Here is a 26714-nt window from a genome sequence, read left to right as displayed (position 1 = left end):
ACATACGTTTCAATAGACTCATCTTCTTTTTGTGCGCGGGAATAAAATGTAAATCTTTCAATTACAACATTGGTTTTTTTTTCCAAATCTAATACTCATTTTTTTCACTGCGACTTCGAAAACATTTACTTCTTCTGTACTCTCCAAGGGAGGTAAGTTGTCAAACTCTTTAATACCCTGACCCCCTAAACAGTGTCTCAAAAGGTCTAGTTTCCTTTTGGGAGTACAGCCAGCCTCTTCCAAAACTTCTACATAGGCTATGAACATGGGATACCATGGATCCCATTCCATTTTTGGCTCGCCAGCAGAAGGTAAGAAGTGTGGAGGTGCAGAAATATTTGACATGTTAAAATGAAAGTAATTCACTTACAATGAAAATGCAGTTGAATTTTAAAATTATTATAATATTTAAATGAATTAGTGAAATTATTATTCCACACGCTGAATGAAAACGTTTTCCTATGCTAGAATGTCATATAATATATAAGAGCACATTAAAGAGCAAACCAAAACAACAAAAAAAACAAGCGAGTAACAAGCTAGTTTAAGGAAAAACTAAGGCAAAAGAATTTCCTCTTTACATAAGTGGTGTGCGAATCACCAAAGTTAATGCTCGCTTTTCGTTTTCCCTTGAATAGCTGTTGTTTACTAGCTGTGTTGAAACGCTCTAGTGGTTGAGTACTTCCCTAAATATGGCCGCCAAAACGTGTGATGAAATCACGCTGTCAGCGTGCTACGTGTGCTCTCAGCGTTGTTCGTCGTCATTTTGCAAAGATCGTGGGGATGCGGAGGCGCGGAGACCGAACCTTGGCATGAGATTCCAAAATCCGTTGAACGTGAGTTGTTTACTTTTGACCGTCTTGACACGCGATCCAGTAAAATGTAATAAAATATATAGGCAAACTCCACATTTCCCAAAACCAGCAGCAAACGCCTTCACAAACCACGGTCTCTTCAGGCACCGCAATTGAATCCGCTAGACTGGATGTGAGCGCTGAAGGACTACTTGGCTTGAAAGCGAACACCAGGGACAGCTGATGGTCTCCTTATCCGCAATTCACACGGGAAACTTGACTCAGAGTCAGTAATACGGCCGCAGGTGCAATCAAAGCACAATTATTTGATCAGCCGCCGGTGCGTGTGCAATCTCACATACACGCACTTTTAATTGAAAAAAATAAAAATGTCTTGGTACCTTCAAGTGAACGCTGTTCTCTCTCGATCCCATCCTCGTCGCCAATGTGAAGTAAGTAGCGGAAGTAGCCAAATCAGGTTTCCAGATAGGTTTATTCCACATAAGAGAGAACAGCTTAGACAACCACGACCAAGTAGCACATAGCCCCAATCAACCGCCCGTCACAAGTGGAACATGGAACCCCACACGAGTTATAACATTCTATACAGAGAATACCACAGGGGGTGATGTGGGTATGTTTGGAGAGGTCCAGGTTGAGTCTGACTGTAGTGTTCTGTATGGTCTGGAGGTTTCTGAGGAGCCGGATAGAGATGCTGGTGTAGAGGATGTTGTTGTAGTCAAGGTAACTGGTGACAAGGGCCAGCAAGATGGTCTTTCTGGTGTTGGTTGGTATCCACCTGATGAATCTGAAGAGCATGCGGAGTGTTTGGAAAAGGAGGAGGCAACTGCATTGACTTGTCAATTCATGATCAGTTGGCTGTCGAGGATGATGCAGAGGTTGCGTGCATGGTCAGTCAGTGTTGGTGTAGGTCCGAGTTCTGCAGGCTACTAGCTGTGGTCCTGAGAGGATGTGTTTTTCCAGAAGATCAGAACTTTAGTTTTGTCAGAGTTGGGTTGGAGGCAGTTGTCTCTCATCCATTTGGCTTAGTTGGTCTTGGCATTGCAGAAGTTGGTTTTGGTGTTTGCGGGGTCCTCGGTGAGTGAGAGGATCCAGAGGGGGTCATCTGCCTAGGAGATTATGTTGAGTCCGTGGGATCTGATGATGTCTGTGAGGGGGTCATGTAGCTATTGAACAGGGTGGGGCTGAAGGATGACCCTTGTGGTACACCACATATGATGTCTTTGGGTGCAGAGGTGAAAGGAGATAGTTTGATAATCTGTGCGCATCCTGTAAGGAAGGAGGCGATTTACTTGAGGGTTGTCTTGCTGTATGCCTATTAGTAGAGTCTGTTGGTGAGGGTGTTGTGGGAGATGGTGTTGAACACCATGAATAGTTTGAGGAGGATCAGTGTCACAATTTCTCCTCCACAGTCACAAAGTGTTCTGATGTCATCTGTGTTTGCAATCAGTGCGGTCTCAGTGCTGTGGTTGGTACAGAATCCTGATTGTGACTCGTCCAGTAGGTGGTTTTGATCCAGGAATTTGGTAAGCTGCTGGTTGGTGGCTTTCTCGAGTACTTTGGCCGGGTAGGGGAGCAGGGAAATCAGTCTGTAATTTTTAAGATCGCTGTGGTCGGTAGAGGCTTTCTTTAGGATGGGTCTGACATCTTAGGGTTTCCATTTGTCCAGGAAGGTTGCTGTGGAGATGGACGTGTTAAGGATACTGGTGAGTTGTGCACTGATTGGGTTTGTTGCAAGGTTGTAGAGGGGATGGGGTAGGAGTCAATAGGCACCCTGGAGTAGATGGAAGACATGATGGGTAAGGTGGTCACGGTGGTGAGTGGAGACCAGGTGGTAATGGTTTGGCTAATGATCGCTGGTTGGTAGAGTCATTGGGGTTTGAGGGTGGTGGTTGAAGTTGTTGTAGATGTTGGTGATCTTGCTGTGGAACTAGTCGGAGAGGATGTCACAAACTTCTTGGGAGGGGTAGATAGTATTCTCTAAGGCTTTTGGGTTGGAGAAATCTTTGATTATTTTGAAGAGTTCTTTTGAGTGGTTGGTCACAGAGATGATGCGGGTGGTGATGGCTGCTTTCTTGGCTTCTTTGAGGTGTCGGTGATGAGGGCTGTTTGCTGTTTTGTGAGCCGCTGTTCTGTCTGAAGGGTTCTTGGTGGCGCCCCATTGATTCTCAAGTTGGTGGTATTTGCACTTGGTGGTCCTGGCCTGTTTGGAGGACTTGTTAGATTTAGTAGGTTCAGAGGGGTGACTTTGTCAGTGCTGTTGATGATCCGGGCAGTCAAGTTCTAGACAGTCTGGCAGAGGTCTATTGAGGCCTCGGGTTGGGAAGTGGTGGAGGCTCATGGCCACTGTGTTGTGGTGACCTTGCTCCAGCTTCACTGGGGGGATATCTGGTATCTGGTGAAGGTGTGCTGGGCACCGGTGATGATGTAGTGTACAATGGTGTGTCAGTCCAGGTGACTTCTCTGGTGTAGCTGAATTTGATTCTGTTGCTGGAGGTGAAAAGGGAGTCGAGTTTGTGTCCGGATTTATGAGTGGTTTTTGTGACCAGTTGGGTGAGGCTGATGTACAGATTTTCCAGGAGGGTGATGAAGTTGGTGTCATTGGGGGTTGTCAATGAGGAAGTTGAAGTCGCAGAGTAGGATGTAGTGGTCAGAGTCCATTGCTAGTGAGGTGATGAGGTTGGGGATGGTGTTACAGAATGTTGATCGGGGTTCCCGAGGTCTGTAGGCAAGGGGGCATCTTTTTGTGATTTTGCGTCTCTTTGTAGTAGGACGTTCAGCTGTTCCGTGAGAGGTGTGGGGCCATCATTGATGATGGTGCATCTGATGACTTTCTAGAGGATGAATGGGAATTTTTGGGTGATGCGGTCTCGGTATATGATCTTGTAGACTACGGGAGTGGTGGTGGTGATGTCAGGATTTGAGGAAGGGATGAGCTCAGGGACTGGGAAAGCAGGCAGCACAGGGACAGGGAAAGCAGGCAGCACAGGGACAGGGAAAGCAGGCAGCACAGGGTGAGCAGGAAGCACAGGGACAGGGACAGCGGGCAGCACAGGGAGATCAGGCAGCACAGGGAGATCAGGCAGCACAGGGATAGCAGGCAGTGTAGGGATAGGGACAGCTGGCAGAGCAGAGATGCCAGGAAGCAAAGGGACAGCAGGCAGCACAGGGACACAGTACCTTTAGCTGGGGATCAGGTGAAAAATGGGAGGCCCAGCCCAGCCTCCTCTGTGCTCTGACGGACATGGACTGGCCTTACCTTGGCCCAAACTTCTTCCAGGCACGACCCATGTGCATCCCACAAAAAGGGAGCTGCATAGCTCTTTATTCAATCAATCAATCCTAGGTTTGTATAGTGCGGGCTACTCACCCGGAATGGGTCTCAAGGCGCTGAGGTAGGCATGTTAGAGGTGGTTCCACTGAACCTGCAGGGTCACTGAGTTCCATCGAAGAGCCAGGTCTTGAGGTACTTTAGAAATTTGGGGGGCAATGCAGTTTGTCGGAGGTGGAGAGGGAGGGAGTTCCATGAGTTTGGCCGCGAGGAGGGAGAAGGAGCGCCCTCCTGTTCTCCTTTACTTGATTCAAGATACAGTTGCGAGGGAGAGTTGGTGCCAGGAGCCATGAAAATCCACTCAACTAGATGGCCCCACCTCTGGGGCTGCTGGGAAATGGAGTCCTGGTCTTGTGCGATGGAGGGAGTGAGTACAAGGTGCTCTCTGCCCTCTCTGCGTGGTGATGCAGGTGGCAGGAACAAGAGAAAAGACACTCCTGGAGGTAAGGGCGGAGAGCAAATGAATGGTAAGCAGTGGGTGGGTTCCAAGCCCATTATTAAACACAAAAGTCTTGCAAGCAAGAACTCATGCACCAGCTCATGGTTAAGCAGGCTCAACCTAAAAACTAGTACTAAGGCCAGCACTGCAACACCCTCCTGTGGAAAATAATGGAGGTAGGAACATAAACTAAAACCCCTTAGGAAACAATGTTAAATTAAAGTATCAAAAATAGTTAAAATATAAATACATATAAATGAATGCTAAAAATATAAACAGGGTACATATTTAATATTTCATCGTTACATATTTTAGTACCCTATTTTAAATGATAAATGCATATTAGCAATATGTATTTTTCTTTAGATGAAAACCTTTTTTTATTTACATTTTAGAAAAACAATACAAAATATTTCCATAGTTTAGCAAAATATGAATTTGAATTACTATTATTTTCTGACATTTCAAAAATAAAAACACCTTAAAAAATATTTTTTATGTGTATTTATCATAGTTAAGAGGGGTGTGAAGTCAAATAACATTATTTAATTATTGCTAATAAAATGCATTTTTACATTATTGAAGAGCCTATTAACATATTTTATAATAAACATGTACTATATTTGTATCCATTAATTCAATTATTGTTTGTTTATTTATATTTATAACTATTTTCAATAATTTAATGTCATTTAACATTATTTCTTAAGGGTTTTTCTTTTAATCAGAGTTTGCGGATATCAACAAATGTTTAAACTTACTCAAAGGTGTAAACTTACTTAAAAGTGAAAGTTACCTTCATAAATTTGGGACCAAATGAGGCCCTAAATTATCTGGCAAATTATGGTATGATACATGGCTTAATCCCATTTTATCCTGATTCTCTTATTTGACAACTACAATCAGCTCTAACTAAAGATAACGTTTGTGTGTACATCTAAAGTCAATGATTTGTAGCCTCTGCCTTACTTTCTCAGAGTTGTGCCAAATTTCATCTCACATTTCCTACCTCATGTCTTCCTTCTTTGCAGATAAGTTACGGGGCTCAGAACCCTGTACTCAGTGACAAAGTGAGATTTCCATCCTTATACCGGACTGTCCCAAACGATCTCTCCTTCTATATTGGAATAGCTCAGCTGTTAAGACATTTCGGATGGACCTGGGTGGGGGTCCTGACAACGGATGATGACAGCGGAGAGCGAGCGCTGCGAGAACTGAAGAACGTGATTGGTCAGGTCGGAGGCTGCATCGAGTTCTCTTATATGATTCCCGCTTATCTTTCTAGCAGTGACCCACAGAACCTGGTGACGGTCTTGAATGTCGTTAGGACATCCACCGCACAGGTGGTCATTCTCTACTGCAGTACAGTGAACGCTGCCCATTATTTCTCCTACGATAACTGGAGAACAATGACCAATAAAATTTGGATTTTGTCAGAGACTATCTCTAATTTTGTCAACTTTGGATTCCCCTTACATTTATTCAATGGAAGTCTGGCATTTTCAATCCAAAAAGAAGACATTTTGGGATTTAGAGATTTTCTCCATGATGTCACTCCATGGAAGTGTCCAGGTGACACAGCCCTGGAATATATATGGGAGTTAGGTTTTAAGTGTCTTTTAATAGATAGAAATAATATAAATGTGACGGACGGTTCATCTGATGTTTACTGCTCAGGAAACGAGACATTTGAAATGTTGTATGAATATCGCAAAATTAACTACATTCTGATCCATACGGTTCATACTGCTGTCTACGTATTGGCACACGCCTTACATAACATGTATTCATCTGACCCCAGACCAGGAACAGGAAGTGCTGCTTGGAGCTCATTGAAGGAGCAGAAACCATGGGAGGTAAAGATGTGTCACGTGCAAAATGAAGCCAGGAATGCAACTCCTTCCCTTATAACTCTGATGTCAGCCAAGAACATTTGATTTTACAAAAATTACATATATAATATACTTATGTATAGGCATATACAACTAGTTCTCTTCATCCATTGGTATGCTCTTGTGTCATTCACATTTATATTCCACCCACCACAGCATAAAGCATGAGGCAATGGGCCAAGCATCTTTGGCAGTTCTTCTCTCCCTTTGAGTTTGGATCAGCAGCTCCTCTCTTTCTAGGAGTTTGGTGTAGGAGAGTCGGATCTGCTTCACATGGGTACCCCCACTTTCTGCTGGTGTTTCACTGTTTTTAGACATTAGGTACATATCTAATTGGATTCTGGAGTACCTTATAAGCCCCTAGTACATGGTATACTATGTACCTAGGGCATATGTACCTCAGAGGCCTACCAGGGGCTGTAGCATGTATTATGCCACCCCTGGGAAGCGCTCCAAAATGACACCACAGGTCTGCTACTGCAGCCTGGGTAAGGGTGTGCTTGCACCCCTTACTGTGGTATAGGCTACCTATATCCACACATATATACAGACCCATATAAACCTATAAGCCACTCCTATGGCAGGCCTTGACAATCCTGAAGGCAGAGTGCTTGGTTTTATGTGAGAGGGTGCCCAAGAATGAGCTGAGCCCCTCTGCAGCTTTCGGAAATACTTCCTTATGGCTGTTCTGTGATACAGCCATACCATATACTCTTAAGTGCATTATAACCTCGCAGTAAATGCTAACTTTGGAATGGCTGCATCAAAACATGTTGTGTTTGGTGTCAAGCGCTTTGGAATACTACCCCCCCCCGCCAATTCTGGCAGTTGGGGGTAGCATTCCACCCTTCTAGAGGGAGAGGCATGTTCACACTGGCTAAACCCGGTAGGACTTTCCTGAGCCCTGGCATCATAAAATGGATGCCTCTGACACAGACACGGGTCTGGCCTCCTGCTGCTGACCGAAACTCTGGCAGGGGAGGCCTGGACAATAGGTTTCCTGTCAAGGGGAGGTGCCACCACCTCCCCACACAGAGAGATGTGTATTGGGGCTGGGTGGGAGCACTCTCTGATGCTTTGAAGACCTGCACTGGGGGCACACTTGGTGTCCCTGTGCATAGTCCAGTTCAAACCAGTTGCAGGGGCTTCCTACCCCAGCTCTGGTGTGAAATTGGACAAAGGAAATGGGTGTGACCACCCCTCTTTCCAAGCTCACCCATAGGTGGGTCCCTAGAGTTAGTCCATCCCCTAAACTTACTATAAGTATAGGAATCCAGTCCCTAGGACTTTAGATTACCCTGGACGAAACTCTGCAACATATATCCTGGATCTTCGACGTTCTATCCTGACTAGAAGACTGAAGAAATCTCCCTTGGGGTCAAGGAGTGTCTCCAATGCTTGGCAGGCACCAAAGACGCAACTGACTGGTCTGCATCACTGAAGCTCCCGCCAGATGCCAAAGTCTTTGCATCACCTCCTCGAAATTGTGCTTTGGGCTCCAAGTAGTCCCAGCATTGAGCACATCCTACACCGAAGATAGTTGGCCTCCACTCCACGAGTGACCCGTGGGCCAGCTTCAAGTGTGACCGCTCAAGGTACCTTCACGATCACTAGCCCATTGTCTAGCAGGTACCCACGAAGGCAACTCCTTTTCTGCTTGGGCTTTGCTGGTTGCTCCACAAGTGCCCTGACTTACCCTTGCTGGGTGAGTCCCTCAGCCCTTGCTGGTCTGCACCGCAGTTTTTTCTCTGAATTACAGTAACTTGCAATTGCCAAGGCTTGTTGGGTCCATTCTGGTCGCCGACACCGCAGCACTCGACAAACTTTGCGGGCAGCTCAAATCCGGCTCATGGACTTTGTCGACGCCTCTTGGACCTCGCGGTTGAAGAGTCAAGACACCCATCAACTCACCTGAAGCACCCACATCTGTGGGCATTGGTCCATCCTGCCCTTGGTCACAGGCAAGTGACCCAGACTCTGTCCCCTCTGCTTTCACATTCCTTCCATCCCAGATCCAGGCTTGACACGACCCGACACCAAAAGACTCCAATGCACCCGGCTTCCCTGGGCGAGGTAACTCGAGTACTCCAGAGCTTCCTTGGGTGCTGTCCCTAGAACTTCTTAAGTCCAAAATGGTATGGTCCTGACTCGATTAGAAGTGTCCCTAATCTTTAAATTTCCAACCACGACGTTGCCCATAGAAGATAATGGAAACCGCGGTTGTGCTTACACACTGCATACAGTCCCCTTGGGTCACCTGTGTCAGTATCTTGGGTGGTTCCTTAGGGTTCCAGCATTTCTACAGGCTATAGGCCTAGTGCCTATTCCAGTCATGGATTTTATACCACTTTTTTGTTATATGGTTTGGTACGCCCCTAGGGCCCAAACATGTATTTGTGCTATTACTGATGATTGCTATCTAGTAACTTAAGTACTTCGAACTCTGGTCTCATAAAGAGACTAGAGGGGTGTGTTTTATCTTAAATACATATTTTATATATATATCTGGTGTGGTTGTCATTCATTCAAGAGATTATAGACTGGTAAAACAAGCTGCTTTACATTCCTTCAAGACTTAGCCTGAAGGCTGCTCTCCATAGCTACCACTAGGATACCTTTCAATAAAGGTTGTCTTTAACCTATCACCATAATGGGTTGTTTGAACTGATACAAGGTGCCCACTAGAACTAGTGGACAGCATATATCAGGCCACCTTCTCAAATTTTGCTCAGTAGCTCCGACAGTTTGAGTCAACAGCTCCTCTCCCTGGGAGTTTGGATCAGCAGCTCTACTCTTCCTAGGAGTTTGGCTCAGCTGCTCCTCTCCCTTAGAGTTTGAATCAGCAGCTCCTCCATCACTGGGAGTTTGGATCAGGAGCTCCTCTCTCTATGGGAGTTTGGATCAGCAGCTCCTTGCCCTAGGAGTTTGGATCAGCAGCTTCTCCCCCTAGGAGTTTGGATAAGCACCTCCTCTCTCTGTAGGAGTTAGGATGAGCAGTTCTTCCCCCTAGGAGATTGGATCAGCAGCTCCTCCCCTAGGAGTTTGGATCAGCAGCTCTTCTCTCCGTAGGCATTTAAATCAATAGGTCCTCTCTCCCTGGGAGTTTCAGTCAGCAGCTCCTCTCTACCTGAGAGTTTGAATCAGCTGTTCCTATCTCCCTGGCAATTTGGATCAGCCATCCTATCTCCCTGGCAATTTGGATCAGCAGTTCCTCACTCCCTATCAGTTTGGATCAGCAGCTCCTCTGTCCCTAGGAGTTTGGATAAGCAGTTCTTCTCTCCCGGGGAGTTTGGAACAGCAGCTCCTCTCTCCCTAGGAGCTTTAAACAGGAGCTCCTCTTTCCCTAGGAGTTTGGACCGACAGCTCCTCTCTCTATAGGAGTTGTGTTCAGCTGCTCTTCTCGGCCTAGGAGATTGGACCAACAGCTCCTCGCTCCCCAGGACTGCAATCAGCAGCTCTCCTCTCTCCCTCATATTTTGGATCAGCAGCTCCTCTCCCAAGGAGTTTAGATAAGCAGCTCCTCTCCCTGGGAGTTTGGATCAGCAGCTCCACTTCTCCTAGGAGTTTGGATCAGCAGCTCCACTCTTCCCTGGAGTTTGGATCAGCTGCTCCTCTCCCTTAGAGTTTGAATCAGCAGCTCCTCCATCACTGGGAGTTTGGATCTGGAGCTCCTCTCTCTATGGGAGTTTGGATCAGCAGCTCCTCCCCCTAGGAGATTGGATCAGCAGCTTCTCCCCCTAAGAGTTTGGATCAGCAGCTCCTCTATGCCTAGGAGTTTGGATCAGCACCTCCTCTCTCTGTAGGAGTTTGGATGAGCAGTTCTTCCCCCTAGGAGATTGGATCAGCAGCTCCTCCCCCTAAGAGTTTGGATCAGCAGCTCTCCTCTCCATAGGCATTTGAATCAATAGGTCCTCTCTCCCTGGGAGTTTCAGTCAGCAGCTCCTCTCTCCCTGGGAGTTTGAATCAGCTGCTCCTATATCCCCAGCAATTTGGATCAGCAGCTCCTCTCTCCCTGGGAGTTTGGATTAGCAGCTCCTCTCTCCCTGGGAGTTTGGATCAGCGCTCCTCTCTCCCTGAGAGTTCAGATAAAGAGCTGCTCTCTCCCTAGGAGCTTTAAATGGGAGCTCCTCTCTCCCTAGAAGTTTGGATGAGCAGCTCCTCTCTCTGTAGGAGTTTGGTTCAGCAGCTTATCTCTGACTAGGAGTTTGGATCAGTAGCTGCTCTTTCCTTAGGACTGCGATCAGCAGCTGTCCTCTCTTCCTCGGATTTTGGATCAGCAGCTCCTCTCCCTAGGTATTTAGAGCAGCAGTTCATCTCACCCTTCTCCGTCGGAGATTGGATCAGCAGCCCCTCTCTCATAGGAGTTTGGATCAGCAGTTCCTCTCTCCCTAGGAGTTTGGATCAGCAGCTCCTCTCTGCCTAGGAGTGTGGATCAGCATTTCCTCTCTCCATAGGAGTTTGGATCAGCAGCTCCTCTCTCAATGGGAGTTTGTATGAGCAGCTCTCCACTCCCTAGGAATTTGGATCAGCAGCTCCTCTCTCCCTGGGAGTTTGTATCAGTAACTCCACCCTCCCTGGGAGCCTGGATCAGCAGATCCTCTCTCCCTGGGAGTTTGGATCAGCAGCTCCTCTCTCCCTAGGAGTTTCGAACAGCAACTCCTCTCTCCCTCGGAGTTCAGATCAGCAGCTCCCCTCTCCCTAGGAGTATGGATCAGAAGCTTCTCTCTCCCTGGGAGTTTGGATCAGCAGTTCCTCGCTCCCTAGGAGTTTGGATCAGCAGCTCCTCTGTCCCTAAGATTTTGGATAAGCAGTTTTTCACTCCCTTGGAGTTTGGAACAGCAGCTCCTCTCTCGCTTGGAGCTTTAAACAGGAGCTCCTCTCTCCCTAGGAGTTTGGACGAACAGCTCCTCTCTCCTCAGGACTGCGATCAGCAGCTCTCCTCTCTCCCTCAGATTTTGGATCAGCAGCTCCTCTCCCAAGGAGTTTAGATAAGCAGCTCCTCTCTCCGTAGGAGTTTGGATCAGTTGTTCCTCTCTTCTTAGGAGTTTGGATCAGCAGCTTCTCTCTGCCGAGGTTTTTGGACCAGCAGCCCCTCTCTCGTAGGAGTTTGGATCAGCAGCTCCTCTCTCCCTGAGAGTTTGGATCAGCAGCTCCCCACTCCCTAGGAGTTTGGATCATCAGCTCCTCTCTCCCTGGGAGTGTGGATCAGTAGCTCCACTCTCCCTTGGAGCTTGAATCAGTAGCTTCCCTCTCACTAAGAGTTTGGATCAGCATCTCTTATGTCCCTGGGAGTTTCAATAAGCAGCTCCTCTCCTTGGAAGTTTGGATCAGCAGCTCCTCTCTCCCTGGGAGTGTGGATCAGTAGCTCCACCCTCCCTTGGAGCTTGGATCAGTAGCTTCTCTCTCACTAAGAGTTTGGATCAGCATCTCTTCTGTCCCTGGGATTTTTCAATAAGCAGCTCCTCTCCTTGGAAGTTTGGATCAGCAGCTCCTCTCCCTAGAATTTTAGATCAGGAGTTCCTCTCTCCCTAGGGTTTTGTATCAGCTCCTCCTCTCTCCCTATGAGTTTGGATAAGTAGCTTCTCTCTCCCTGGGTGTTTGGATCAGCAGTTCCTCACTCCCTAGGAGTTTGGATCATCAGCTCCTCTCTGCCTAGGAGTTTGGATCAGCAGCTCCTCTCTCAATGAGAGTTTGGATCAGCATCTGCTCTCTCCATTAAACTTTGGATCAGCACGTCCTCTTGCCCTTGGAGTTAGGATTAGCAACTCCTCGGTCTATGAGAGCTTGGATCATAAGCTTCTAGCTCTCTGAGAGGTTGGTTCAGCAGTTCCTTTCTCCTTAGGAATGGGGTCAGCAGGTCTTCTCTCCCAAATGGCTTGAAAGAGCAGCTCCTCTCTCCCTGGGAGTTCAGATCAACAGCTCTTCTCCCTAGGAGTTTGGAACAGCAGCTCCTTAATACCAAGGAGTTTGAACAACAGCTCCATTCTCCCTAAGAGTTTTAATCAGCAGCTTTAATCTCACTGGCAGTTTGGATCAGCAGATCCTCTCTCACTATGAGTTTGGATCAGAAGCTCCTCTCTGCCTAGGAGTTTGGATCAGCAGCTCCTCTCTCGGTAGCAGTTTGGAATAGCTGCGCCTATCTCACTAAGAGTTTGGATAAGCAGCTCTTTTGTCCCTGGGACTTTCAATGAGCAGCTTCTCTCCTTGGAAGTTTGGATCAACAACTCCTCTATCCCTAGAAGATTTGATCAGCAGCTCCTCTCCCTAGAATTTTAGAACAGAAGCTCCTTTCTCACTAAGGTTTTGGGTCAGCACCTCCTCCCTCCCTTTGAGTTTGGATCAGTAGCTTCTCTCTGCCTAGGAGTTTGGATCAGCAGTTCATCACTCCCTAGGAGTTTGGATCAGCAGTTCATCACTCCCTAGGAGTTTGGATCAGCAGCGACTCTCTCCCTAGGAGTTTGGATCAGCAGTTCTTCTCTCTCTGGGAGTTTAGAACAACAGCTTCTCTCTCCCTAGGACCTTTAAACAGGAACCCCTCTCTCCCTAGGAGTTTGGAGCAGGAGCTCCTCTCTTCTTAGGACTGCGAACAGCAGCTCTCCTTCCTCCCTCGGATTTTGGATCAGCAGCTCCTCTCTCTGTAGGAGTTTGGATCAGCAGCTCCTCTCTGTCACGGAGTTTGGATGAGCAGCTACTCTTTTGTAGGAGTTTGGATCAGCAGCTCCTATCTCCCTGGGAGTTTGGATCAGCAGCTCCCCACTCCCTAGGAGTTTGGATCTGCAGCTCCTCTCTCAATGGGAGTTTGTATCAGCAGCTCTCCACTCCCTAGGAATTTGGATCAGCAGCTCCTCTCTCCCTGGGAGTTTGTATCAGTAACTCCACTCTCCCTGGGAGCTTGGATCAGCAACTCCTCTCTCCCTGGGAGTTTGGATCAGCAGCTCCTCTCTACCTAGGAGTTTCGAACAGCAACTCCTCTCTCCCTCGGAGTTCAGATCAGCAGCTCCCCTCTCCCTAGGAGTATGGATCAGAAGCTTCTCTCTCCCTAGGAGTTTGGATCAGCAGCTCCTCTGTCCCTAAGATTTTGGATAAGCAGTTTTTCACTCCCTTGGAGTTTGGAACAGCAGCTCCTCTCTCGCTTGGAGCTTTAAACAGGAGCTCCTCTCTCCCTAGGAGTTTGGACGACCAGCTCCTCTCTCCTCAGGACTGCGATCAGCAGCTCTCCTCTCTCCCTCAGATTTTGGATCAGCAGCTCCTCTCCCAAGGAGTTTAGATAAGCAGCTCCTCTCTCCGTAGGAGTTTGGATCAGTTGTTCCTCTCGTCTTAGGAGTTTGGATCAGCAGCTTCTCTCTGCCGAGGTTTTTGGACCAGCAGCCCCTCTCTCGTAGGAGTTTGGATCAGCAGCTCCTCTCTCCCTGAGAATTTGGATCAGCAGATCCCCACTCCCTAGGAGTTTGGATCATCAGCTCCTCTCTCCCTGGGAGTGTGGATCAGTAGCTCCACTCTCCCTTGGAGCTTGAATCAGTAGCTTCTCTCTCACTAAGAGTTTGGATCAGCATCTCTTATGTCCCTGGGAGTTTCAATAAGCAGCTCCTCTCCTTGGAAGTTTGGATCAGCAGCTCCTCTCTCCCTGGGAGTGTGGATCAGTAGCTCCACCCTCCCTTGGAGCTTGGATCAGTAGCTTCTCTCTCACTAAGAGTTTGGATCAGCATCTCTTCTGTCCCTGGGATTTTTCAATAAGCAGCTCCTCTCCTTGGAAGTTTGGAACAGCAGCTCCTCTCCCTAGAATTTTAGATCAGGAGTTCCTCTCTCCCTAGGGTTTTGTATCAGCTCCTCCTCTCTCCCTATGAGTTTGGATAAGTAGCTTCTCTCTCCCTGGGTGTTTGGATCAGCAGTTCCTCACTCCCTAGGAGTTTGGATCAGCAGCTCCTCTCTGCCTAGGAGTTTGGATCAGCAGCTCCTCTCTCAATGAGAGTTTGGATCAGCATCTGCTCTCTCCATTAAACTTTGGATCAGCACGTCCTCTTGCCATTGGAGTTAGGATTAGCAACTCCTCGGTCTATGAGAGCTTGGATCATAAGCTCCTAGCTCTCTGAGAGGTTGGTTCAGCAGTTCCTTTCTCCTTGGGAATGGGGTCAGCAGGTCTTCTCTCCCAAATAGCTTGAAAGAGCAGCTCCTCTCTTCCTGGGAGTTCAGATCAACAGCTCTTCTCCCTAGGAGTTTGGAACAGCAGCTCCTTAATACCAAGGAGTTTGAACAACAGCTCCTTTCTCCCTAAGAGTTTTAATCAGCAGCTTTAATCTCACTGGCAGTTTGGATCAGCAGATCCTCTCTCACTATGAGTTTGGATCAGAAGCTCCTCTCTGCCTAGGAGTTTGGATCAGCAGCTCCTCTCTCGGTAGCAGTTTGGAATAGCTGTGCCTATCTCACTAAGAGTTTGGATAAGCAGCTCTTTTGTCCCTGGGAGTTTCAATGAGCAGCTTCTCTCCTTGGAAGTTTGGATCAACAACTCCTCTATCCCTAGAAGTTTTGATCAGCAGCTCCTCTCCCTAGAATTTTAGAACAGAAGCTCCTTTCTCACTAAGGTTTTGGGTCAGCACCTCCTCCCTCCCTTTGAGTTTGGATCAGTAGCTTCTCTCTCCCTAGGAGTTTGGATCAGCAGTTCATCACTCTCTGGGAGTTTGGAACAACAGCTTCTCTCTCCCTAGGACCTTTAAACAGGATCCCCTCTCTCCCTAGGAGTTTGGAGCAGGAGCTCCTCTCTTCTCAGGACTGCGAACAGCAGCTCTCCTTCCTCCCTCGGATTTTGGATCAGCAGCTCCTCTCTCTGTAGGAGTTTGGATCAGCAGCTCCTCTCTGTCACGGAGTTTGGATGAGCAGCTACTCTTTTGTAGGAGTTTGGATCAGCAGCTCCTATCTCCCTGGGAGTTTGGATCAGCAGCTCCCCACTCCCTAGGAGTTTGGATCTGCAGCTCCTCTCTCCCTGGGAGTTTGGATCAGTAGCTCCACTCTCCCAGGGAGCTTGGATCAGCAGCTCCTCTCTCCCTGGGAGTTTGAATCAGCAGCTCCTCTCTCCCTCAGAGTTTTGAACAGTAGCTCCTCTCTCCCAAGGAGTTCAGATCAGCAAGCCCTCACTCTTTAGAAGTTTAAATGAGCAGCTCCTCTGCCTAGGAGCTTGGAACAGCAGCTCCTCTCCCCAGGAGTTTGGATCAGCAGCTCCTATGTCCTTGGCAGTTGGAATCAACAGATCCTCTCTCCCTAGGTGTTTGGATCACCAGTTCCTCTCTCACTATGAGTTTGGATCAGCAGCTCCTCTCTCCCTAGGAGCTTTAAACAGGAGCCCCTCTCTCCCTAGGAGTTTGGACCAACAGCTCCTCTCTCCATAGGAGTTTTGTTCATCAGCTCTTCTCAGCCTAGAAGATTGGACAAACAGCTCCTCTCTCCTCAGGACTGCGATCAGCAGCTCTCCTCTCTCCCTCAGATTTTGGATCAGCAGCTCCTCTCTCCCTGGGAGTTTGGATCAGCAGCTTCTCTCTGCCAAGGTTTTTGGACCAGCAACCCCTCTCTCGTAGGAGTTTGGCTCAGCAGCTCCTCTCTCCCTGGGAGTTTGGATCAGCAGCTCCCCACTCCCTAGGATTTTGGATCATCAGCTCCTCTCTCCCTGGGAGTGTGGATCAGTAGCTCCACTCTCCCTTGGAGCTTGAATCAGTAGCTTTTCTCTCACTAAGAGTTTGGATCAGCATCTCTTCTGTCCCTGGGAGTTTCAATAAGCAGCTCCTCTCCTTGGAAGTTTGTATCAGCAGCTCCTCTCTCCCTGGGAGTGTGGATCAGTAGCTCCACCCTCACTTGGAGCTTGGATCAGTAGCTTCTCTCTCACTAAGAGTTTGGATCAGCATCTCTTCTGTCCCTGGGATTTTCAATAAGCAGATCCTCTCCTTGGAAGTTTGGATCAGCAGCTGCACTATCCCTATGAGTTTTGATCAGCAGATCCTCTCCCTAGGAGTATGGATCAGAAGCTTCTCTCTCCCTAGGAGTTTGGATCAGCAGCTCCTCTGTCCCTAAGATTTTGGATAAGCAGTTTTTCACTCCCTTGGAGTTTGGAACAGCAGCTCCTCTCTCGCTTGGAGCTTTAAACAGGAGCTCCTCTCTCCCTAGGAGTTTGGACGACCAGCTCCTCTCTCCTCAGGACTGCGATCAGCAGCTCTCCTCTCTCCCTCAGATTTTGGATCAGCAGCTCCTCTCCCAAGGAGTTTAGATAAGCAGCTCCTCTCTCCGTAGGAGTTTGGATCAGTTGTTCCTCTCTTCTTAGGAGTTTGGATCAGCAGCTTCTCTCTGCCGAGGTTTTTGGACCAGCAGCCCCTCTCTCGTAGGAGTTTGGATCAGCAGCTCCTCTCTCCCTGAGAATTTGGATCAGCAGCTCCCCACTCCCTAGGAGTTTGGATCATCAGCTCCTCTCTCCCTGGGAGTGTGGATCAGTAGCTCCACTCTCCCTTGGAGCTTGAATCAGTAGCTTCTCTCTCACTAAGAGTTTGGATCAGCATCTCTTATGTCCCTGGGAGTTTCAATAAGCAGCTCCTCTCCTTGGAAGTTTGGATCAGCAGCTCCTCTCTCCCTGGGAGTGTGGATCAGTAGCTCCACCCTCCCTTGGAGCTTGGATCAGTAGCTTCTCTCTCACTAAGAGTTTGGATCAGCATCTCTTCTGTCCCTGGGATTTTTCAATAAGCAGCTCCTCTCCTTGGAAGTTTGGAACAGCAGCTCCTCTCCCTAGAATTTTAGATCAGGAGTTCCTCTCTCCCTAGGGTTTTGTATCAGCTCCTCCTCTCTCCCTATGAGTTTGGATAAGTAGCTTCTCTCTCCCTGGGTGTTTGGATCAGCAGTTCCTCACTCCCTAGGAGTTTGGATCAGCAGCTCCTCTCTGCCTAGGAGTTTGGATCAGCAGCTCCTCTCTCAATGAGAGTTTGGATCAGCATCTGCTCTCTCCATTAAACTTTGGATCAGCACGTCCTCTTGCCATTGGAGTTAGGATTAGCAACTCCTCGGTCTATGAGAGCTTGGATCATAAGCTCCTAGCTCTCTGAGAGGTTGGTTCAGCAGTTCCTTTCTCCTTGGGAATGGGGTCAGCAGGTCTTCTCTCCCAAATGGCTTGAAAGAGCAGCTCCTCTCTTCCTGGGAGTTCAGATCAACAGCTCTTCTCCCTAGGAGTTTGGAACAGCAGCTCCTTAATACCAAGGAGTTTGAACAACAGCTCCTTTCTCCCTAAGAGTTTTAATCAGCAGCTTTAATCTCACTGGCAGTTTGGATCAGCAGATCCTCTCTCACTATGAGTTTGGATCAGAAGCTCCTCTCTGCCTAGGAGTTTGGATCAGCAGCTCCTCTCTCGGTAGCAGTTTGGAATAGCTGTGCCTATCTCACTAAGAGTTTGGATAAGCAGCTCTTTTGTCCCTGGGAGTTTCAATGAGCAGCTTCTCTCCTTGGAAGTTTGGATCAACAACTCCTCTATCCCTAGAAGTTTTGATCAGCAGCTCCTCTCCCTAGAATTTTAGAACAGAAGCTCCTTTCTCACTAAGGTTTTGGGTCAGCACCTCCTCCCTCCCTTTGAGTTTGGATCAGTAGCTTCTCTCTCCCTAGGAGTTTGGATCAGCAGTTCATCACTCTCTGGGAGTTTGGAACAACAGCTTCTCTCTCCCTAGGACCTTTAAACAGGATCCCCTCTCTCCCTAGGAGTTTGGAGCAGGAGCTCCTCTCTTCTTAGGACTGCGAACAGCAGCTCTCCTTCCTCCCTCGGATTTTGGATCAGCAGCTCCTCTCTCTGTAGGAGTTTGGATCAGCAGCTCCTCTCTGTCACGGAGTTTGGATGAGCAGCTACTCTTTTGTAGGAGTTTGGATCAGCAGCTCCTATCTCCCTGGGAGTTTGGATCAGCAGCTCCCCACTCCCTAGGAGTTTGGATCTGCAGCTCCTCTCTCCCTGGGAGTTTGGATCAGTAGCTCCACTCTCCCAGGGAGCTTGGATCAGCAGCTCCTCTCTCCCTGGGAGTTTGAATCAGCAGCTCCTCTCTCCCTCAGAGTTTTGAACAGTAGCTCCTCTCTCCCAAGGAGTTCAGATCAGCAAGCCCTCACTCTTTAGAAGTTTAAATGAGCAGCTCCTCTGCCTAGGAGCTTGGAACAGCAGCTCCTCTCCCCAGGAGTTTGGATCAGCAGCTCCTATGTCCCTGGCAGTTGGAATCAACAGATCCTCTCTCCCTAGGTGTTTGGATCACCAGTTCCTCTCTCACTATGAGTTTGGATCAGCAGCTCCTCTCTCCCTAGGAGCTTTAAACAGGAGCCCCTCTCTCCCTAGGAGTTTGGACCAACAGCTCCTCTCTCCATAGGAGTTTTGTTCATCAGCTCTTCTCAGCCTAGAAGATTGGACAAACAGCTCCTCTCTCCTCAGGACTGCGATCAGCAGCTCTCCTCTCTCCCTCAGATTTTGGATCAGCAGCTCCTCTCTCCCTGGGAGTTTGGATCAGCAGCTTCTCTCTGCCAAGGTTTTTGGACCAGCAACCCCTCTCTCGTAGGAGTTTGGCTCAGCAGCTCCTCTCTCCCTGGGAGTTTGGATCAGCAGCTCCCCACTCCCTAGGATTTTGGATCATCAGCTCCTCTCTCCCTGGGAGTGTGGATCAGTAGCTCCACTCTCCCTTGGAGCTTGAATCAGTAGCTTTTCTCTCACTAAGAGTTTGGATCAGCATCTCTTCTGTCCCTGGGAGTTTCAATAAGCAGCTCCTCTCCTTGGAAGTTTGTATCAGCAGCTCCTCTCTCCCTGGGAGTGTGGATCAGTAGCTCCACCCTCACTTGGAGCTTGGATCAGTAGCTTCTCTCTCACTAAGAGTTTGGATCAGCATCTCTTCTGTCCCTGGGATTTTCAATAAGCAGATCCTCTCCTTGGAAGTTTGGATCAGCAGCTGCACTATCCCTATGAGTTTTGATCAGCAGATCCTCTCCCTAGAATTTTAGATCATGAGTTCCTCGCTCCCTAGGGTTTGGTATCAGCACCTCCTCTCTCCCTATGAGTTTGGATAAGTAGCTTCTCTCTCCCTGGGTGTTTGCATCAGCAGTTCCTCACTCCCTAGGAGTTTGGATCAGCAGCTCCTCTCTGCCTAGGAGTTTGAATCAGCAGCTCCTCTCTCAATGAGAGTTTGGATCAGAATCTGCTCTCTCCATTGAACTTTGGATCAGCAACTCCTCTCGCCCTTGGAGTTAGGATTAGCATATCTTCGGTCTATGAGAGCTTGGATCATAAGCTCCTAACTCTCTGAGAGGTTGGTTCAGCAGTTCCTTTCTCCTTAGGAATGGGGTCAGCAGGTCTTCTCTCCAAAATGGCTTGAAAGAGCAGCTCCTCTCTCCCTGTGAGTTCAGATCAACAGCTCTTCTCCCTAGGAGTTTGGAACAGCAGCTCCTTAATACCAAGGAGTTTGAACAGCAGCTCCTTTCTCCCTAAGAGTTTTAATCAGCAGCTCTAATCTCACTGGCAGTTTGGATCAGCAGATCCTCTCTCCCTATGAGTTTGGATCAGAAGCTCCTCTCTGCCTAGGAGTTTGGATCAGCAGCTCCTCTCTCGGTAGGAGTTTGGAATAGCTGCGCCTATCTCACTAAGAGTTTGGATAAGCAGCTCTTTTGTCCCTGGGAGTTTCAATGAGCAGCTTCTCTCCTTGGAAGTTTGGATCAACAACTCCTCTATCCCTAGAAGTTTTGATCAGCAGCTCCTCTCCCTAGAATTTTAGATCAGAAACTCCTTTCTCCCTAAGGTTTTGGGTCAGCACCTCCTCCCTCCCTTTGAGTTTGGATCAGTAGCTTCTCTCTCCCTAGGAGTTTGGATCAGCAGTTCATCACTCCCTAGGAGTTTGGATCAGCAGTTCATCACTCCGTAGGAGTTTGGATCAGCAGCAACTCTCTCCCTAGGAGTTTGGATCAGCAGTTCTTCTCTCTCTGGGAGTTTGTAACAGCAGCTTCTCTCTCCCTAGGACCTTTAAACAGGATCCCCTCTCTCCCTAGGAGTTTGGAGCAGGAGCTCCTCTCTTCTTAGGACTGCGAACAGCAGCTGTCCTTCCTCCCTCGGATTTTGGATCAGCAGCTCCTCTCCCTAGGAGTTTGGATCAGCAACTCCTCTCTCTGTAGGAGTTTGGATCAGCAGCTCCTCTCTGTCACGGAGTTTGGATGAGCAGCTACTCTCTTGTAGGAGTTTGGATCAGCAGCTCCTATCTCCCTGGGAGTTTGGATCAGCAGCTCTCCACTCCCTAGGAGTTTGGATCTGAAGCTCCTCTCTCCCTGGGAGTTTGGATCCGTAGCTCCACTATCCCAGGGAGCTTGGATCAGCAGCTCCTCTCACCCTGGGAGTTTGAATCAGCAGCTCCTCTCTCCCTCAGAGTTTTGAACAGTAGCTCCTCTCTCCCAAGGAGTTCAGATCAGCAAGTCCTCGCTCTTTAGAAGTTTAAATGAGCAGCTCCTCTGCCTAGGAGCTTGGAATAGCAGCTCCTCTCCCCAGGAGTTTGGATCAGCAGCTCCTATGTCCCTGGCAGTTTGAATCAGCAGATCCTCTCTCCCTAGGTGTTTGGATCACCAGTTCCTCTCTCCCTATGAGTTTGGATCAGCAGCTCCCCTCTTCCTAGGAGTATGGATCAGAAGCTTCTCTCTTCCTGGGAGTTTGGATCAGCAGTTCCGCACTCCCTAGGAGTTTGTATCATAAGCTCCGCTGTCCCTAAGAGTTTGGATAAACAGTTCTTCTCTCCCTAGGAGTTTGGATAAGCAGCTTCTCTCCCTGGGAGTTTGGAACAACAGCTCCTCTCTCCCTAGGAGCTTTAAACAGGAGCCCCTCTCTCCCTAGGAGTTTGGATCAACAGCTCCTCTCTCCGTAGGAGTTTTCTTCAGCTGTTTCAGTCTGCCTAGGAGTTTGGACAAGCAGCTCCTCTCTCCTTAGGAGTTTGGATCAGCAGATGATCTCTTCCCAGAAGTTTGGATCAGCAGCACCTCTCTCCCTGGGTTTGGATCAGCAGTTTCTCTCCCTAGGAGTTTGGATTAGCAGCTCTTCTCGCCCTGGGAGATTTGATCAGCAGTTCCTTTCTCCCTAGGAGTTTGGATCAGTAGGTCCTCTCTCCCAGGGAGATTGGCTCAGCAGCTCCTCTCTCCCTGGGAGTTTGGATCAGCAGTTCCTCTCCCTAGGAGTTTGGATTAGCAGCTCTTCTCTCCCTTGGAGTTTCAATCAGCAGTTCCTCTCTCCCTAGGAGTTTCAATCAGCAGTTCCTCTCTCCCTAGGAGTTTGGATCAGTAGGTCCTCTCTCCATGGGAGTTTGCATCAGCAGCTCCCCACTCCCTAGGAGTTTGGATCAGTAGGTCCTCTCTCCCTGAGAGCTTGGATCAGCAGCTCCTCTCTCTCTCTAGGAGGTTGTATCAGCAGCTCCTCTCTCCCAAGGTGTTTGGATCAGCAGCTCCTCTCTCCCTGGGAGTTTGGATCAGCAGCTCCTCTCTCTCTAGGAGTTTGTATCAGCAGCTCCTCTCTCCCTAGGAGTTTGGATCGGCAGACCCTCTCTCTTTAGGAGTTTGAATCAGCAGCTCCTCTCCCTAGGAGCTTTGAACAGCAGCTCCTCTCCCTAGGAGTTTGGATCAGCAGCTCCTATGTCCCTGGCAGTTTGAATCAGCAGATCCTCTCTCCCTAGGAGTTGGGATCAGCAGATCCTCTCTCCCTAGGAGTTTGGATCAGCAGTTCTTCTCTCCCTAAGTTTTTGATTCAGAGTCTTCTCTCTCTCTGGGAGTTTGGAGCAGCAGTTCCTCACTCCCTATGAGTTTGGAGCAGCAGCTCCTCTGTCCCCGGGAGTTTGGATCAGCAGTTCATCTCTCATTAGCAGTTTGGATCAGCAGCTTCTCTACCTGGGAGTTTGGAACAGCAGCTCCTCTCTCCCCAGGAGTTTTTAACAGGAGCACTTCTCTCCCTAGAGTTTGGATAAGCAGTTCTTCTCTCCCTAGGAGTTTGGATAAGCAGCTTCTCTCCCTGGTAAGTTTGAACAGCAGCTCCTCTCTCCCTAGGAGCTTTAAACAGGAGCCCCTCTCTCCCTAGGAGTTTGGACCAGCAGCTTCTCTCTCCTTAGGAGTTGTATCAGCAGATACTCTCTCCCCAGGAGTTTGGATCAGCTACACCTCTCTCCCTGGGAGTTTGGATCAGCAGCTCTTCTCTCCCTGGGAGTTTCTATCAGCAGTTCCTTTCTCCCTAGCAGTTTGGATCAGTAGGTCCTCTCTCCCTGGGAGCTTGGATCAGCAGCTCCTCTCTCCCTGGGAGTTTGGATCAGCAGTTCCTCTCCCTAGGAGTTTGGATTAGCAGCTTTTCTCTCCCTGGGATTTTCGATCAGCAGTTCCTCTCTCTCCCTAGGAGTTTGGATCAGTAGGTCCTCTCTCCCTGGGAGCTTGGATCAGCAGCTCCTCTCTCTCTAGGAGTTTGTATCAGCAGCTCCTCTCTCCCAAGGAGTTTGGATCAGCAGCTCCTCTCTCCCTGGGAGTTTGTATCAGCAGCTTATCTCTCCCAAGTAGTTTGGATCAGCAGCTCCTCTCTCCCTGGGAGTTTGGATCAACAGCTCCTCTCTCTCTAGGAGTTTGTATCATCAGCTCCTCTCTCCCTAGGAGTTTGGATCAGTAAGTCCTCTTTCTTTAGGAGTTTTAATCAGCAGCTCCTCTCCCTAGGAGATTTGAACAGCAGCTCCTCTCCCTAGGAGTTTGGATCAGCAGCACCTATGTCCCTGGCAGTTTGAATCAGCAGATCCTCTCTCCCTAGGAGTTCGAATCAGCAGATCCTCTCTCCCTAGGAGCTTGGTTCAGAGTCTTCTCTCTCTGAGAGTTTGGAGCAGTAGTTCCTCACTCCCTAGGAGTTTGGATCAGCAGCTCCTCTGTCCCCGGGAGTTTTGATCAGCAGTTCTTCTCTCATTAGCAGTTTGGATCAGCAGCTTCTCTACCTGGGAGTTTGGAACAGCAGCTCCTCTCTCCCTTGGTGTTTGGATTAGCAACTCCTCTCTCGCTTAGAGTTTGGATCAGCAGCTCCTCTCTCCCTGGGTGTTTTGATCAGCAGGTCCTTTCTCCCGTAGAGTTTGGATCAGCAGTTTCCCTCTCCTTAGGAGTGGTATCAGCAGCACTGCTCTCCCCGGTGTTTGGATAAGCAGCTCCCCACTCCCTAGGAATTTGGATCAGCAGCTCCTCTTTCCCTGGGAGTTTGGATCAGTAGCTCCACTCGCCCTTAGAGCTTGGATCAGCAGCTCCTCTCTCCCTGGGAGTTTGGATCAGTAGCTCCTCTCTCCCTAGGTGTTCAGATCAACAGGTCCTCTCGCTTTAGTAGTTTATATCAGCAGCTCCACTGCCCAGGAACTTGGAACAGCAGCTCCTCTCCCTAGGAGTTTCGATCAGTAGCTCCTATGTCCCTGGCAGTTTGAATCATCAGATCCTCTCTCCCTAGGTGTTTGGATCAGCAGCTCCCCTCTCCCTATGAGTTTGGATCGGAAGCGTCTCGCTCCCTGGGAATTTGGACCAGCAGCTCCTCTCCTTAGGACTGTGATCAGAAGCTCTTCTCTCTCCCTCGAGTTTGGATCATCTGCTCCTCTCCCTAGGATTTTAAATCAGCAGCTACTCTCTCCCTAGGATCTTGGATCAGCAGCTCCTCTCTCCCAATAAGTTTGGATTTGAAGCTTCTCGCTCCCTGGGAGTTCCGATCATGAGCTCCTCTCTGCCTAGGAGTTTGGATCAGCAGCTCCTCTCTCCCTGGGAGTTTTGATCAGCAGCTCCTCTCTCACTGAGAGTTGGGATCAGCAGTTCCCCTCTCCTTAATAGTGGTATCAGCGCACTTCTCTCCTGGCATTTGGATCAGCAGCTCCTCTCTGCCAAGGAGTTTGGATCACCAGCTCCTCTCTTGTAGGAGTTTGGATTAGCAGCTCCTCCCTCCCTGGGAGTTTGGATCAGCAGCTCCACACTCCCTATGAGTTTGGATCTGCAGCTCTGCTCTCCCTGAGTGTTTTGATCATTAGCTCCACTCACCCTGGGAGCTTGGATCAGCAGCTCCTCTCTCCCTGGGAGTTTGGATCAGCAGCTCCTCTCTCCCTAGGAGTTCGGATCAACAGGTCCTCTCTCTTTAGTAGTTTAAATCAGCAGCTCCACTGCCCAGGAACTTGTAACAGCAGCTCCTCTCCCTAGGAGTTTTGATCAGTAGCTCCTATGTCCCTGGCAGTTTGAATCAGCAGATCCTCTCTCCCTAGGTGTTTGGATCAGCAGCTCCTCACTCCCTATGAGTTTGGATCAGCATCTCCCCTCTCCCTATGAGTTTGGATCAGAAGCGTCTCGCTCCGTGGGAGTTTGGACCAGCAGCTTTTCTCTACTTAGGGCTGTGATCAGAAGCTCTTCTCTCTCCCTAGAGTTTGGATCAGCTGCTCCTCTCCCTAGGATTTTAAATCAGCAGCTGCTCTCTCCCTAGGATCTTGGATCAGCAGCTCCTCTCTCTCAATAAGTTTGGATTTGAAGCTTCTCGCTCCCTGGGAGTTCGGATTAGCAGCTCCTCTCTCCCTGGGAGTTTGGATAAGCAGCTCCTCTCTCATAGGAGTATGCATCATCAGCTCCTCTCTGCCTAGGAGGTTGGACCAGCAGCTCCTCTCTTCTTAGGACTGTGATCAGAAGCTCTCCTCTCTCCCTAGAGTTTGGATCAGCTGCTCCTTGTTAGAATTGGGAATCTCTAGTTGGCACAGGTATGCACCTGTGACAAGCAGGGACTCTCTATTCTAAGTCAGAGTAAGGGGATCACCCTTTCAAACAACCCCTGCTCACCCATTAGGTAGTGTGGCACAAGCAGTCAAGACTATTCTCAGGGCGTCATAGGTTAAGCATTTGTGAACACATACAATAATACAATGACACACCACAAATGGACACCAGTCAAGGTTATATCAAAAATAGTTCTCCTTATATAAGGCTTAGCACAAGACCAGATTAACGAATAAAATGACCACAGTATTATTTTAAAGTTCAATGTTCTTGTAAAATGGCTTAAAATGCAAAAATAGGCTTCTTTTACTCAATTCTTCTTTTCAGGCTTTGTACGGTTCGTACCTGGGTGTACGACTCGTCCGCATTAAAATCAAGGAAAGTACGAGTCAAACAATCGGTGGGGACTCCTGGGTCCGGTACGTGCACGCTGCGAACAGAACAAAGTACCTTAAGTTCGTGGGGTCCACGACGGACAGTGCGGGATAAGTTGATGGGCCCGGGTCGTAGTTCGGCAGCGTATTCAGATGCTGGTCCAGTCGCGGCGTCGGGACGCGGCGTTGGTACAGGACCTTCAGGGATACGTGTGGATGGCCCGGATCAGCTTGCAGAGTCCGTGGCATTCGGCGTTCAAGCCGTACCTTCAGTGCAGATAGACGGCGACACTTCTCGGCGCCGTACAGCGTACGGGTAGGATCAGCGTACTGCAGCTTCTCGGCTCTGAGTATGGCACGGTGCAGTACGTTAGCAGCGTACGGACCGTACCTACGGGTCGATGGAGCTTGGGTCCGGCGTACAGGGTTCGGCAGCCAGTGTTGTACGTCTCGAATCGGCGGGGAAGGTTAGTTGCAATGTGGCCGGGAGGGATACGGCGCATACTAACGCTTTTGGATCAGCGTAGACGCACGGTGCCGGGCGGCAAAGACACGGCTTCGCGGCGGATGGTGTACGAGGCGTACTGGGGCCAAATCCAGTGGAAAACAAGCACAAATCATCCAGGCAACTCAATTTTGGAAGGCAGATGAGTCCAATGGTCCTGGGACTCAGTTCAGGGGGCAAGCTCTTCTTCCAAGCCCTTGGAGATAGTTGAAAAACAAAGTGCAAAGTCTCTTTCAGTCTTTTCCTCTCCTTTCTCAGCAAGGCACCAACTGCAGGCCAATCCCCCAGTTCAGGGAAAGTTACTCCTCCTTCAGCTTCTTCCAGGTCCTTCTAGTCAGGCAGAATTCCTTTGTGGTTCAATCAGGATCTGATTTCTTAGGAGCAGGGCTCCTACATTCATACCAAGTTTCTTTTGTCTTTACAGGCCAGGGGGGCCTTTGCATAATCCCAGTCCAGTTCTTTTCAGTGAGGAGCACTTTGTTTTTGGGACTCTGGCTTCTTCTTTCAGCAGGCAGGGCAGATACATCAGATGCTCCCCAGGGGGTGGAGCCAGCATTGTGGTGGCAGAGCACTGCCCTATTCAGAGTCAAGGTGCACTCCTCCCACCC

Source organism: Triturus cristatus, chromosome 5_1 (assembly GCF_964204655.1).
Source record: "Triturus cristatus chromosome 5_1, aTriCri1.1, whole genome shotgun sequence".
In the NCBI taxonomy this organism is placed as follows: domain Eukaryota; kingdom Metazoa; phylum Chordata; class Amphibia; order Caudata; family Salamandridae; genus Triturus; species Triturus cristatus.
This window is presented reverse-complemented; position numbering follows the sequence as displayed.